This window comes from Centruroides sculpturatus, unplaced genomic scaffold (genome assembly GCF_000671375.1).
Source record: "Centruroides sculpturatus isolate CEXI.00-Female unplaced genomic scaffold, Cexi_2.0 scaffold797, whole genome shotgun sequence".
Taxonomy (NCBI): Eukaryota; Metazoa; Arthropoda; class Arachnida; order Scorpiones; family Buthidae; genus Centruroides; species Centruroides sculpturatus.
Window position 1 is genome coordinate 308178 of NW_019385165.1, and position 14288 is coordinate 322465.

General features: G+C 29.5%; 1 pseudogene; it reads right to left on the reverse strand.

The window, feature by feature from the left end:
- Window positions 1–14288, reverse strand: part of LOC111635657 — a 37713-nt pseudogene that overhangs the window by 22247 nt on the left and 1178 nt on the right.

Consider the following 14288-nt stretch of genomic DNA (forward strand, 5'->3'; position numbering starts at 1 on the left):
ATGAAAATTTGTGAATTGGCAAAGAAGTTTGATCTACCGGAATTGTCGGTCAGAACAATTATAAAAGGCAAAGAAAAAATTCTCGAAGCTGTGAAAAATGCTCAATCTTTAAATTCAAGCATCATTCATAAACGTCACAGTATTATCGCTGAGATGGACACAACGTTAAAATTATGGTGTAATAATCAAGTAAATGTGAAAAATTATAAAATAATATAGGCCTAATTTGTTATACATATGTATTATCTAAGATTTTATTAAGCATTTTTTTCTAAATTATTGTTTTTTTTTTAGTCTCCGGCCCCAATTAAAAATTATTTGTATGTATTTATATGCGAAATTATACCCCGACTTACGCGGTTACCGCTCGATCCCACCTATCGCGTAAGTTTGGGGTATTACTGTACTTACAAGTTAGCATTCATTTGAATAAAGGTAAGATTATTAAAATGAATAAATAAGAAATTACAAATGTTTTTATCCCAAACAAAATGATTGAAAGATTATTAAATAGAAGTTTAATCTTTAAATTTATTTTTTCTCTTTATCTCAGTTTTATTAATTATTTGTCAAATCTAGTCATTGATTTTTGCTTAATAAAAATAATTGAATACCAGACTAAGATACTATTATACTAAAATAAATTTCAATTCATGCATAATAATTAAAACAAAAATGTTTGTTTATATGAAAGAAATTAATTCTTGTAGCTTGTAGTTTAAAAGATCAGAAGTGTAACATGCATAATATAACCATTAAATATTAGATACTTTCAAAATAAAAATGATCTTATAATATTTATGAATATAAATTTCATAACTTTATTGTCTGTATTGTTTTCAGTTTATTCAAAACCTTTTAAAGTTCATTTCTTTCATAATTTTTGTTATCTATTATTACTAGGAATATATTTTTTTTAATGGGTTAAATATAAAAATTATGACTATAATTCTGTCTTTAATTTTTCAAATTAAAAATATCTCTCGTCAGTGAAAAATTGAGAGTTTTATTAACAATGGAATATAACAATTATAAACCTAATAAACATTACTTATGATGATACTTGCTGTATAGACCATTAATTTTCTGTTTAAGATATTCTTTCAAAACTTAAATCTTGATGTTACTTGTTGTTTCTGGAGAATGTTATAGAATTATAATTAATTATATAATATTCTCAAGAAACATATTTTTATTATTAAATAAAACATTATATTTTTGAATTTATAACTCTTTAATAAATCCAAATAACTCTGCAATGTTAATTAAGTTGTTTCTGTTTATTCATTAAAAAGATAATGAAAAATAATGTCAATTGGAAAAAAATAGTTTGATTAGGCAAATTAGATAAAAGAAATTGTAACAGACCATCAAAATACATCTTCAGTTGCTGAGATAATTTATTTAAACATAAACTAACATTTTCAGTCTATTCAATAGACCATCCTCAAGTTAAACAAGAAAATTAGAACAATGGTGTTCTAAAATATCTGATATAATATTATATATAATGTAATAATATCATAAATAAACAGAATAATACCAAAAATGTAAAATTAAGGCATAAACTAGGAGTTCTTAAAAACTTTTTAACTAGATACTTTCACACAGTTGGTAAACTTTCAGTGTCTCTTGCATTCATGCATGTACCTTGTAGCTTACCCTTATATATTCTATAAATTTCAATTTTTTCTACACTCATCACTAAAGTTTGGGAGTGCATGGACTTAACAATATCTGCTTCCTCCCATTTTACTATAGAGCCTTCAGCCTACACATCTGAGATAATACTGTAGCATTATAATCCTTCTTGACATTATATTTGTGCTCCTTCAGCCTGATTCCCAAACTTATTGTTGTAACACCAATATAATTTTTCTTGATTCCTAAATGCACAGTCTCATATGGAATCCTGTATACCCTGCCTTTCCTTCTTTATTAATATTATCGTATAGAAGTTCGGAGCTCTTTTCAAAACCATTTTTGACCCCTTGCAGTCTGCAATTTCTTTCATGATGGCTTTCGTATTTCTGCTGTATGTGAACTTTGTGATTCTACCAATATCACTGTTTGGAGTCTTTGTCATGCCTATTTTGTAGCTTCTAATCATTCTTGTTATTGTTTCCACTCTTATTGTATCCTATAGTTCTGGCCACTTGTAAAATTCTGTCAATTTCCTTCTGCCTATCAACTATACTACTACAATACAGAAATGCTCTTCTAACAAGAGCTTGGAACACAGCCAGTTTATATCAGTAAGGATCATTTGATTGTGATGGGATGTAAAGTGGACTATGTGTTGGTTTGATGTAAACACTAGTGACAAAATGTCCTTTGAATTCAATACTTATGTCTAAAAAATATATCTGTGTATAAAATATAAATAAAAATATATATGTCTTTTCCTGCCCCCCTTTTGCCACATAGTAGATCCAACTCAGTGATTTGCTCCTGTGTTGAACTTGGGGGCATTGGGGTTGAGGTAAGGAGGTTAAAACTGGGTGTGTGACTGGGCTGGGAGATTATTCAGGTGATCTCAGCGACAAGACGAGGACAGAAGGAGCAAGAAGAGTGATAATTTTTGAGACTAGGTGCAGGGTAGTGTGTGATAGTGAATGGTGAATTAGTTGAAAGCTGGAAAGGAAAGACTGCACAACCAGGTCAGTGTGAAGATTCTGTTTCAAACTATTTTTTTCTGCTTGGTATAAAGTAAAAGAAGTAATCTTCAAATTGATTGTTGGTATGTTTTATGTCTACGTGTTATGGGGATTCGGTAGCAATATATTGTCAGAAAGATTGTGTGTTAACATTATTTGGTAAATTGGATTGTGTCAGGCTCTGTACATTCCTGTGGGTTTCCTTGAAGTACTTTATGTTCTTAGGAAAATTAAACGGTTATTTTGTTAATCTGGATAGTTGTCTTTGTCTAGTCCCTACTGAGACCAGTGGATTTCCCCTCTTAAGCATCTGCTCTATCAAGCATGCTCGTTATAAATTTGGCCCATCGAAGAAATCTCTGAAATTCTCTGTGTCAACTCATTTGTACCATTCATATTCTCACATATCATTGACGAACTTTTCTGTTCCATCTTCAATTTAAGGCCGTCATTGTTACTATTGATCTTATCAATGAATTCATTAATTTTTTGGTTATTCTTAAAAACAACATTAATTATGGTTAAAATTTTCTAGCATTACCCTCAACAGTAAATGTTAAAGATGTCCAGTGTCTATCTATGCACCTAGTTGTGACAGAAAAAACAAATAAAAGACACCGTTTCAGAACAGGCAATAATCTTCAATCAATGTTTTCAATAATTTTTGTGTCATTTGCATTCTGTTTTTTTTAATATAATCCTCCAATGCTTTCTTATAAGTTTGTCTTCTTATGATAACCCAATATGTTACTTTTGTCTGCTTTTGTTGCAACCAAATCATTTCCTTCAGCCAACTTCTAGTGAGTTTGATATCTTTGTTTGTACTGCTTCCTTTCCTCCTACCTGCCTGGTCTTTAATGACAGTTTTCTATCTGAGGTATTCTTTTTCTAATGAATCCAGTCCATTGATCCCTCTTTCAATTTCTTGAATTGAGGTTTTCCAAGATCCTGTATTTTCCTGTATTTTGATAATCTGTTAATTATTTGCTGAGTGAATTTTGTTAATTGAAATTGTAACGTGATAACCAATATGTTTAGCATATGCTAATTAACATTTATTTAAATACGATTACATTAAAATTTTTACAGAGCAATATATTAAGTGTTAACATTTTAAATTAAAAATTTGAACTTCTTTAGTTGTCTAATAAACGAATACAGTTATTTATTAGCTGTAGACGATAACTAACCAATAACATATTACACCGTAAGACGTTTAATTTATATCGTAAAACATTTCAAAATTAACATTATATCTCAATAACAGTACTGATATTCATTAAATTTGCTAAGAAAGTAACTACGTGACATGTGACATGATAAAAGAATAATGAAGTCAAGCATAAAAATTTAATTTAATGTTTGTGTTCAATTCAATGGCTTAAAAGATGAAAAACGTGAAGAATTCTCCAGTATTATCGAGTGATATTCGATTTCACTCTTTTAAACAATTTGCTTAATGGTCTAAATTAAAAAGTTAAATTTGAAGGCTAATGTTATGGTTAATAATAACAATTACTCGTTGTATAAATAAAAAATATAAGTTTTCTTTATTTTTTATTTATCGTTTTCTTAATCGTTCGAACAGGCAAAAAGATAATCATCCATCAGAGATGCATTTTAAAACTATGATATGAACCATTGAAACTATCAAAGCAATTATTATCCACGTTAATAGCTCAATTTTTTCTTCACTCTGCGTATAACATTTTCTTCGAAAATATTTTAAAATGATATTCTATTAAATATGATCTTTGATCCTTAATTTTACACTACAAAACAAATTCTTCAATTTAATCCATTTGATTCAGTATGATTATATATGTGATAAACACACTTACAATAGTCAATATCAGTTTTTTGTTAATAGTAAACATTTCACAAGCCGTAAACTCCGGCGATTCTTCTAAACACTTCGCGTGAACGGATAAACGAAAAGCAGAACTCTGTGAAAACTTGTTATCAATTGATAAAGATACAGCGTGGAAAGTTTTTGCTACTTCGTTCGCAGTATTTGTCACTCGAGCTACTGATACACATACATTTATAAAATATAAAAATGAAATAACAGAACCTAAAATGAACTCGTTTAATACATGTAATTTCGAATGTTTTGGAACAAGTAATAAAATGAGAAAAGTGAATATGAGATTACTTCCGATATAAACTGTCCAAAGAAATAACATTGGAGAGTAAATATTTGAGACTTTTTTGGTAATTTCTAAAACATACATGTAAAGTTTCAGCATGGAATATAATCGTGATGAAGAAACTTGGCCTTTTCTTAGGAAACGCATTAAACACACAAAAGTGTTTTCTAATTCTTCACATACCACTACGAAAAATAGAAATAACAAAACAGTAGAAAGTCCATACTTAATTGTGCTATTAGAAATCAATACGATAATTTCTACAACTTTATTAAATTTAAATCCAAATGTTATAAAAGTAATATAATCTGGGGATGCTGTAATTATTGATAAATTACAGTAAAGAAAGAAGCATATCCAAAGTATAATAATTTTAGCTTTTAAATATTTGTGATTGAATTTACTTTCTTCCTGGAATTTCCTAAATCGGTGAAGCTGCTTGACTAGTTTGCAAACTTCGTTCTTTTTAGCGTGAAAATGGAATACAGAAGCCAAATTGATTATTACGAAAATTACAAAAAAAGCTAATGTCAAAATTGAAACAATGGTATAGAACTTTCGTAAATATAAACTGTAATTTAGGGTAACATAAATGGTATATACTACACCAATAACAATTATAAATGCGTCGTAGAGTGTAATTCGTCTTGCAGTATAATTTAAACCACAAATAGTCATGAAAATCAACAAAGATTTCCAACTATTTCGGTATCTGTCTTTGTTACTCGACATAAAAATAGGATGGACTTCACTTACCGTGGAAACTCTCATTGTTATTAACGTAAAAGATTTACGAAGCTTAAATGTTGGCTTAGTAAAATAGAAACAGTTTTGTAAAGGATATTTTTATATATCTTATTATTTTCTTAATCACATACAGTATTTCAAATTCTGTATATCACACAATGACTGTGAGAGATGGGAAAATATGCATTAGATAAATGGAAATTTAATTTTCTGACTGCGCTTTGAAATGTGTGTTTACAAACACGTTTATTTTAATTATAAATTTAATTTCGTTTAATGTTAAAATCATTTACAACTTCATTTGTGTTGTTGACTCTGTGCATTGTTCTGAGAATGTCGTGACAAAGAAAATCTATAATTTAATCAACTTTATAAAATTGTTCGTCGCTTAATTGAATATTTGTAAAATTGAATTCACAATTGTTCGTTCGAATGTATTGATTATTAGTCTTTCTGTAAGGCTTTCAAACTTTTGGCACTAAACTGGCGTTTTATTTATTTAGATTCTCAATTCAGCTACGTCTTGACCTGCGATTGCAGAAATGGTGTATAGAGAATCTTTACATTTTTAGTACATGATACGTAGGCTAATCACAAAGTTTTTGGTGTCGATTTTAATTTTGTTATGGTTATGAATTAGCCAAAGATATTCATTGGTACAGTTATAACTAAACTAACTTCATTTGTCTTATTACAATGAGAGGGGCACATCATTAAAATAAATTGATTTAATAATTGTATTTAGGAAGGCTTTAAACTGATACATTCTTATTAATTCGTTACTTTCTCTAATATGATACACCGGTGTAATCTGTTAAACGCAATTCAGCATTATTTCAAAAGTCAATATTTTATAAATTTTTTTTTAAAAAAATGAGAAGAAATAGAAACATTTGTAGATTATTTATATGCAATATTAATGTATAAACGGAACCGTCCACAGTAAGACCGGTGATGAAGAACCCCTTAAGGACATTGAGATTTTTGATATTTTATAATCATTAATTTAATTAAACGTAAAAAATACTTTAAACTGAAAAAAAACGAAAGACATGCGTTTATTTTGAAGAAAAAGCTTCAAATTTTATTTTCCTTCGTCTTGTCTTTATGTGAAATATAACACCAATGAGTCATTGTTTACACAGCTGGATGACTTTGAACACAGCTGGAGTCAGATTTCCCGGGACATTCTCATAGAAATATCGGGAGGCGATGGGTTTATAGTAGGGTGACTACAAATTGACCGTATATTTTAAAATATTTTTAAAAAACTAAAATTTTTATTGCGATTTCCGATTCCCCGACTTAATTAAACTTATATATAATAAAATCTATTAATTAAAAAAATTAAAAAACTATTGGAGGTCGTTTATGACATCAGAAACTAGCTATAAATAACTTTACCGAAGGAAAATCGGTGCACAACAACTTTAGAACGATTAATTAATTTCGATAAAAAAACTCCCATTAAAAAAACATTAAAAAGCAATTAAGCCTTAATCGAGTTTTATCAAAGGCTCATTAAAATCGCGATAAAATTTTTTCGCGCGGGCAAAAAATTTTGAAAAAATTTGCGGACCTAAAAAACATTCCAAGAATTCAAAAAAAAAATTGGGGGCCCAAACGCAACGCCCGCGTTTTTCGTAACGCTATGTAACTTGCCCAAGATATCTCGGAACTCAACCAAGAACGATTATACAAATAAAAGTATTTATATACGTCAGAAAAACGCCAAGAACTCTTCAATAAAAAAATCCAAGAAACTCGGCGAAATATGTTTTCTTCTGAAAAAGAGGATCAATGCTGATATCTGCTATTAAACATTTTGTTTGAAAAAGTAGGAGGATATCAGAACAACGGTAATATATCTTGCAGTGAATGACTGCTACAGTAGCTTTTTTTGGCGAGAAAAAACTGTTTATCGGGAACTAGGCGCAAGTAAAAACGAGTGGGCCTTAAATAAAAGTGTCTGAACAATCAGAGAGCCGAAGATAATTGAGAGCTGAAGAATGAAGAAAGAACAAGAAAACGACTCTTCTAGAGGTGATCCCTTTCTTTTATTGTAAAGTATTCTCCAACAAAAGACATTCAAATATTTTTCCATGGTAGGGACGTTGGATGAGTTACATCGTATGATCATACTATTGCTATCGATTGCTAAACTATCTTATCTCTCTAGAACAGAAAGGAATTTTTCATTTGTTCGTAAATGCGTTTTCGAAAACAAAACAAAAAATTAATATCTATTTTAACAAAGCTAGTATTTTAAAATCTATTAAAATTAAAATGAATAAGAAGGTTCTCGCTTTAATTGTTAGGATCACGTTAATAATTTTAGATTAATTTTAGATTTTCACAAAAGACTATTTTTAAAATTTGTTCAAAAAAAGAATATGCCGATGTTTAAACTTTAGGGAAAAGCCACCAGTCCAATAACAAAGACTGGTTTTGTGTCTTGTTCATCTACCATTTATAATTATCCCCCTACGACCGTTGGGTGGTCTCAGTAAACCACTCCCCAGCACTATATGTATAGAAATGGTACAGGAGAGTCAGAAAAACATAGCCATCAGAGCTTGATGCGAAGACCAAGCTAGGCGAAAGATTATGACCCCCTGGCCTCAACCAAACGCGAAGAGCAGACAGCCTCCTTGCCACTAAGAAACTGGTAGGCGGCCGTTCGCTTACAGGTACCACAACCTCGCACTTTAATCTTAGACAAAATGCCTCAAACACACAAGCAGACAGAAATTATTACAAATGGAAATTTATAAGATTGCAATTTAAAAACGGCAGGTCAATATATATAACGAACCGAAATCAAGGAATAAAAATTTAATTTTCATAACTATTTTACAAAGCAATATGTAAACTTAAAGTTTTTTTTAAAATTATAGATTTATTTTAACAGGAAATTGTCAGAACAGTGCAGAAAGTGAACAATAGAAATAATTTTATATTTGATTTGAACATTAATAAATAAGTGAAGGAGCAATATGAATGTTATGTATATTTTCATTTCAGATGATAACTCTATAAACTGTAAATATATATATACATATTATTTTTGGTTCTTCTTTGTCGCATATTGAACATTAAGGTTTTAGGTAAAACGCAAACCTCGACAATCTAAAAGTGTAACGAACGTAGAGCAAGAACTGTAAAGATATCTGTAGCGAAATAGTATGTTCTCCATGTTTTAGTCGCATGCATGATTGCATCTCAGGATATGCTCACGGGATAAAAACATTTTACAACATTGTTAATTCCGCTTAATGTACAGAAAGGTTATTGCATTATATTTGCAATAGTTCTTTTCGAAATAGTAATAGCATGAGACAGAGAATCTATTACAAAATACTACGTAAAGAAAATGTAATGTTTTGTGTAAAAAGTATCTCGATTAAACTTCGACTGATGAAGAATGAGCTTCATCTATGAATAATTTTACTGGAAGAAAAATTAATTTAGAATTAACATTAAAATTCCCCAATTAGAAATTAACCAAAAGGAATAAAAGGTACAAATTAAAACAATATTAATGAATGAAAATATTTAAAACCATAGATATAATTTATAAAACTTAGTTTTCGGACTTTATTAGACAGTAAAAACAGACAGCAAAAGAAAGTAAAAACTTTTCATTATGTATTAATTAAAGTCTAAATCTAATATTAGTAATGTCAAAATATATTTGATCCATATTACTTTTATGAATGGACTTATTTGCATAGCCAACAAATTAAAATAAAGTTATTTTGATATCATTAAGTACATCAATGGAAATATTTAAACTAAGCCATTATAAACAGAAGAAAACGTTACGTTTCTTTTAAATGTTTAACAATTAAAAGTGTTTGAAAGTATAAAAATTAATAAATAATAAATTTTTTATCGCCTAGTTGATATTTATAAAGTAAGGAAACTGCTACATGCTTTGACTTTTTTAATGAAATTATATTCTTTTACGTCATCAACATTGCATATAACAAAAATAAGCGTAGGTGATAAACGTATTATATATTAATCATTTTACATGTTTTTTATATCTTTTATATATTGTTTATTCTGACACTTACTAGTGGGGATATTGATACATTAAAGGAAACTCATAGCTATCTGGGAAGAATATTATAGTTAAAAATGAAAATTATGATTGATAACATTTTAATGACAGGATAAAACAATGAAAGATTTCAGATTTTATACAATTATGTAAGTATATTATATGAAGTTTTCCCATTTATAGAAATAGCGATAATCTGGCTCTTGCTCAATGAATTGGCGATCCCTCGGAAGTTATACTTATAGATGTATCATATTTGTCTCCACCGACTTTGGACAGACAAAGGACCCTAGGAATTTCCATGTAGTACTTAATCGCCACTTATACTCGTAGCTCACTTTGAGGTAATTATTTTGTACCTGCGAACTCTCTCTCTCCGCATTTAGGACTAGTCGTTAGAGTTAATTTACGGAGAAAGGATAGACTGTATAATAGCCATAAGCGTACTTATGTTATCCGCATTTATTTTTAGATGTATCCAACCTATTGTAACCTTTTGTATTTACTAGTTAGTTATACAATAAATGCTTTGATATTTTGTTAACCTGTCGCCTGTCTCTAGACGGCACCTGCAGACTTACCAACGAACTCTCCCCACTCAATTTTTTCCCTCCTAGCCATTCTACATTCGGAGATCGGGTTTTACCAACCTGTTGCAGAGTAAGTGGTCATTTGGTGATTAACCCTGTGGCCCGCTGCTAATCTCACATTATTGAGTAAAAATTTGATTTACGCAAAACAACAACAAATAGAACAAAAAAGTTTTTAAAGAATATTAATTATTTGTATATATACCTGAAAAAATTAACATATTTATGGTTTACTGGTAGCTAAATATAAATTACCAATGTACTGCATGCAATATTTGATAATTATAATAATATTAATTATTATTTCTATACCAGTAAGATTTAAATTTTATATTGTTTTTAAATTGTTTTAAATTAAAATAAATAAATATTGATAATAGAGATTAATTAATAGAAAAAATGTTGTTCTGAATTATAATACAGTAACAAAATGAGTTATTTTTTATTTACAATCAATTAGAAGTAGGTGGGAAGTCACTGCAAAACATCTAGAACTTCTGGTGTTTCGCACTTGATCTACAGGACACGAGTATTTAGGAATTTGATTTATGTGTTTAACACCTAATTAGCGATATTTCTCACAGATAAACTTTGTCTTGGCAGATTGCTTATGAGTTGCATTGCGTTTTCTACTAGATTTGAATAAAATACATCACTGGCTTGCTTAGCTAAGTAACTGAAAAAGAATTGAAGCATTTATTTCCTATTAAATTCGATTATTACGAGTAAATAAATTAGAAAATAATGTAAAAGTTCATTAACATAAATGTATGTATCAATAGAAATTATTTCACTTATATAAATGCTCTCACGTTCTGTTCAGTTTAATTTTTCAATTACACATTTCCTGAAATGAGTGCCTGACTAATGTCAACAGTTTTGCTGGTAACTGAAGACTGTGTTTAATTTTGAATTTCGTTTATTTCTTAATGCGTGAATATTTTAGCTTTTCATTGATGCACTTTTTTGTATATGGAAAACTTATGTTACATTCGGTTCGGTTCGAAGTTAATATGACTGTATTTGAACGTCCTGTCACATTGTCAGTTAATTTTCTTAAATGCTGCTGAATTTTTTGAATGACAGCCTCATTTTGTATGTAGATGATCGGATTTATTTAGCGTTTTTATCTTATGTTAAGTATATATAAGAAAAATCGATAATAAAGGACAAAAAATAACAATGAAACGATAATATAAGGAAGAGACAAACAAACAGTGGTGATGGCTACGCAAAAACAAATGAAGCCATGGTTTTTGAGAAAACAATTCGTCATACAGATTATTGTTCGAACAATGTTATAAAATCATCCTTTAAACTTTATGATTTTAACGAACATTTTTATAAGATCAGCAGTTTTTTTTTTACTATTTTCTTCAAACGCAGGAAAAAAGCATTTGATGTTTATTTGCATTTTGCAATAGTTAAAGCGAGACATCTCTCTGAATTATGGATTTTGCTTTCTGATGGAGCAGGTAACCAAAACAAAAATATTATTGTGCTTTATTTTACTTTACCTATCAAAAACCTATGATAATAATATGATCGGCATTACTGCTATATGGAAAGTTTTTTTTACAAAAATATTGACTGCTGAAATATAGTGACTATACATATTTTTGCGTCACACTTTTAGCATTTATAATAGAATTATACTTTCCTAAAACACTACGTTTTTTAAATGCCAAAAACTGTAGAATGATGACACCAATTAAAATGTAGACAGATATACTAAAAATTAGTAATTTGTAATTTGTCGTTAATAAATTAATTTATGATGTTTTTTCTATTCTAGATTACTTATATAATACCTTTACTTAATAGTAATAACATGTATTCAGATATAGAGTTTCTTCTCGTTTTCTGCAAATGATCTCAGCAGGTACCACGTGAGCCGTTCTCAGCGCGGCACACCAATTTGTAAAATCTAGGTGACTCGTACAACATTGAATTCATATAAAACGGAATAATCAACAGTGTTATGGGGGTCGACTGTAATTATTCCTAACCCGGCAATGCTATGCGGTACCGGGAATGTACTATTTATAGTATCTAATAAACGATATAGATTGATTGTAATTATTCCTGATAAACGACCTACTGGTGAACATAAAAGACAATCCAATGCACCAACTGCAGATAAAGTGGCCTCAGTGATTGTTGGACAATCAGTGAAAACTGGTAAGATTTGCGAAAAATCGAACATATTTTTAGACCCATGTACAAATTTTCTAATTATTCTGAAACAGGAAGAAGTAATTCTTACATTCTGTGAAAACAGGAAAGATTAACTGTAATGTAATAATCTTAATCTTTGCTAACGTTACTTTTTGCCCGAGAAACGCCGGGCTTATCTGCTAGTTATTAAATAATTACAACAATTGCTATATATATCAAAATATTATATTCTTCTAATATTAAAAAACTGTGTAGCCAAATTCGAGTCTGTTTTCAGCAGTTTAAGAATGTACAGACATTTAAGTGACAGGTATGCTTTTACTGTAAAAGTTCCAATTCATCTTCACTAATTATACAGTATATAATCATGATGGAAGTAAGATACAACAGCACGAAATTGATGATATAAATTATAAAATTTTTAAATTTGAGTATTTCAATACAAATTAGTAACTTTACATTCATTTCAAATACACCTGTTAATTGCTGGACGATTAAAATATAAAAATGGCTAAAAGGATAAATTATTAATTGCTGTTCTAAATTCCAGATACATTTATTAATCATTATTTTAAAATTTTATATTTAGTATTTTACATGAAAGTTCTTGTTCAAATACAATGTTTAACTTAAATAGATAATATTTGAAAAAGAGAAAAAACGTTGCATTAAAATCTTAGCTTTCTGATGGAAGATATAAGTTCAAGTTTTTCTTACTGAGAATCTCTTGTTCGTGTTGTCAGCGATAATTTCACGCAAATACGACTAAATAGCCTAACATGGCACAAAACTGAAAATAAATTTTCTGGATATTTTACAATTTATATTTTTGATCCACAATCCGGACAGTAAGATGCATCGTTTGAAAACAATAACATAGTGTTATACAACTTAAACGCTGAAATCCGAGCAAAAGGGTGAAGACAAGTTTCGCACAGTCGCGGTGTTTCTTTCGAATGTTGAAGAACGTGAGCTAAAAAGCTTCGTTCACATGAGAACTGGCAGTCACACTTCGGACAACCTGAATTAATATGCTCCCGAACATGATTAACCATTTTATCTTCTTGAGAAAAATAAGTGCCGCATAAACAACACATAAATTTTTCTAATACTGTATGTATTTTTTTGTGTTTACGACAACCTGAGTAATATTTAAATGTTCGGTGACATATATCGCATTTAAAACGCCTTTCATTTGTATGCTTTGTTTGATGAACGGACAAAAAACTTTTATCTGCAAAAGATTTATCACATATATCGCAGTGGTAAGGTTTCTCTCCTGTGTGAGTTCTAAGATGACGGGAGAGATTGCTGTTTACCCGAAAACTCTTATTACATACATTACATTTGAATGGCTTCTCTCCAGTGTGCTTTCTATGATGTACAGACAAAGCACTTTTATCAGCAAAATTTTTATCACATACATTGCACTGGTAAGGTGTTTCTCCTGTGTGAATTCTACGATGACACATCATCCGAGATTTACTTGTAAAACATTTTTTACATATATCACATTTAAATAACTTCTCTCCTGTGTGCGTTCTGAGATGAACAGAAAGATTGCTATTTATAGAAAAACTCTTATCACATACATTACATTTGAATGGCTTTTCTCCAGTGTGCTTTCTATGATGTACGGACAAAGCAGTTTTATGAGCAAAACGTTTATCACATACAATGCACTGGTAAGGTTTTTCTGCTGTATGAATTCTACGATGACTTGTCATCTGAAATTTAGTTGCAAAACATTTTTTACATATATCACATGCGAATGGCTTTTCTCCAGTGTGAGTTTTGTTGTGACGATTAAGAGAAGTTTTGGAAGAAAAAGACTTAAAACAAAAGACACATTTGTGACTCATTGTGATGTTTTTTTAATATAAAATACCTGAAAAATAAA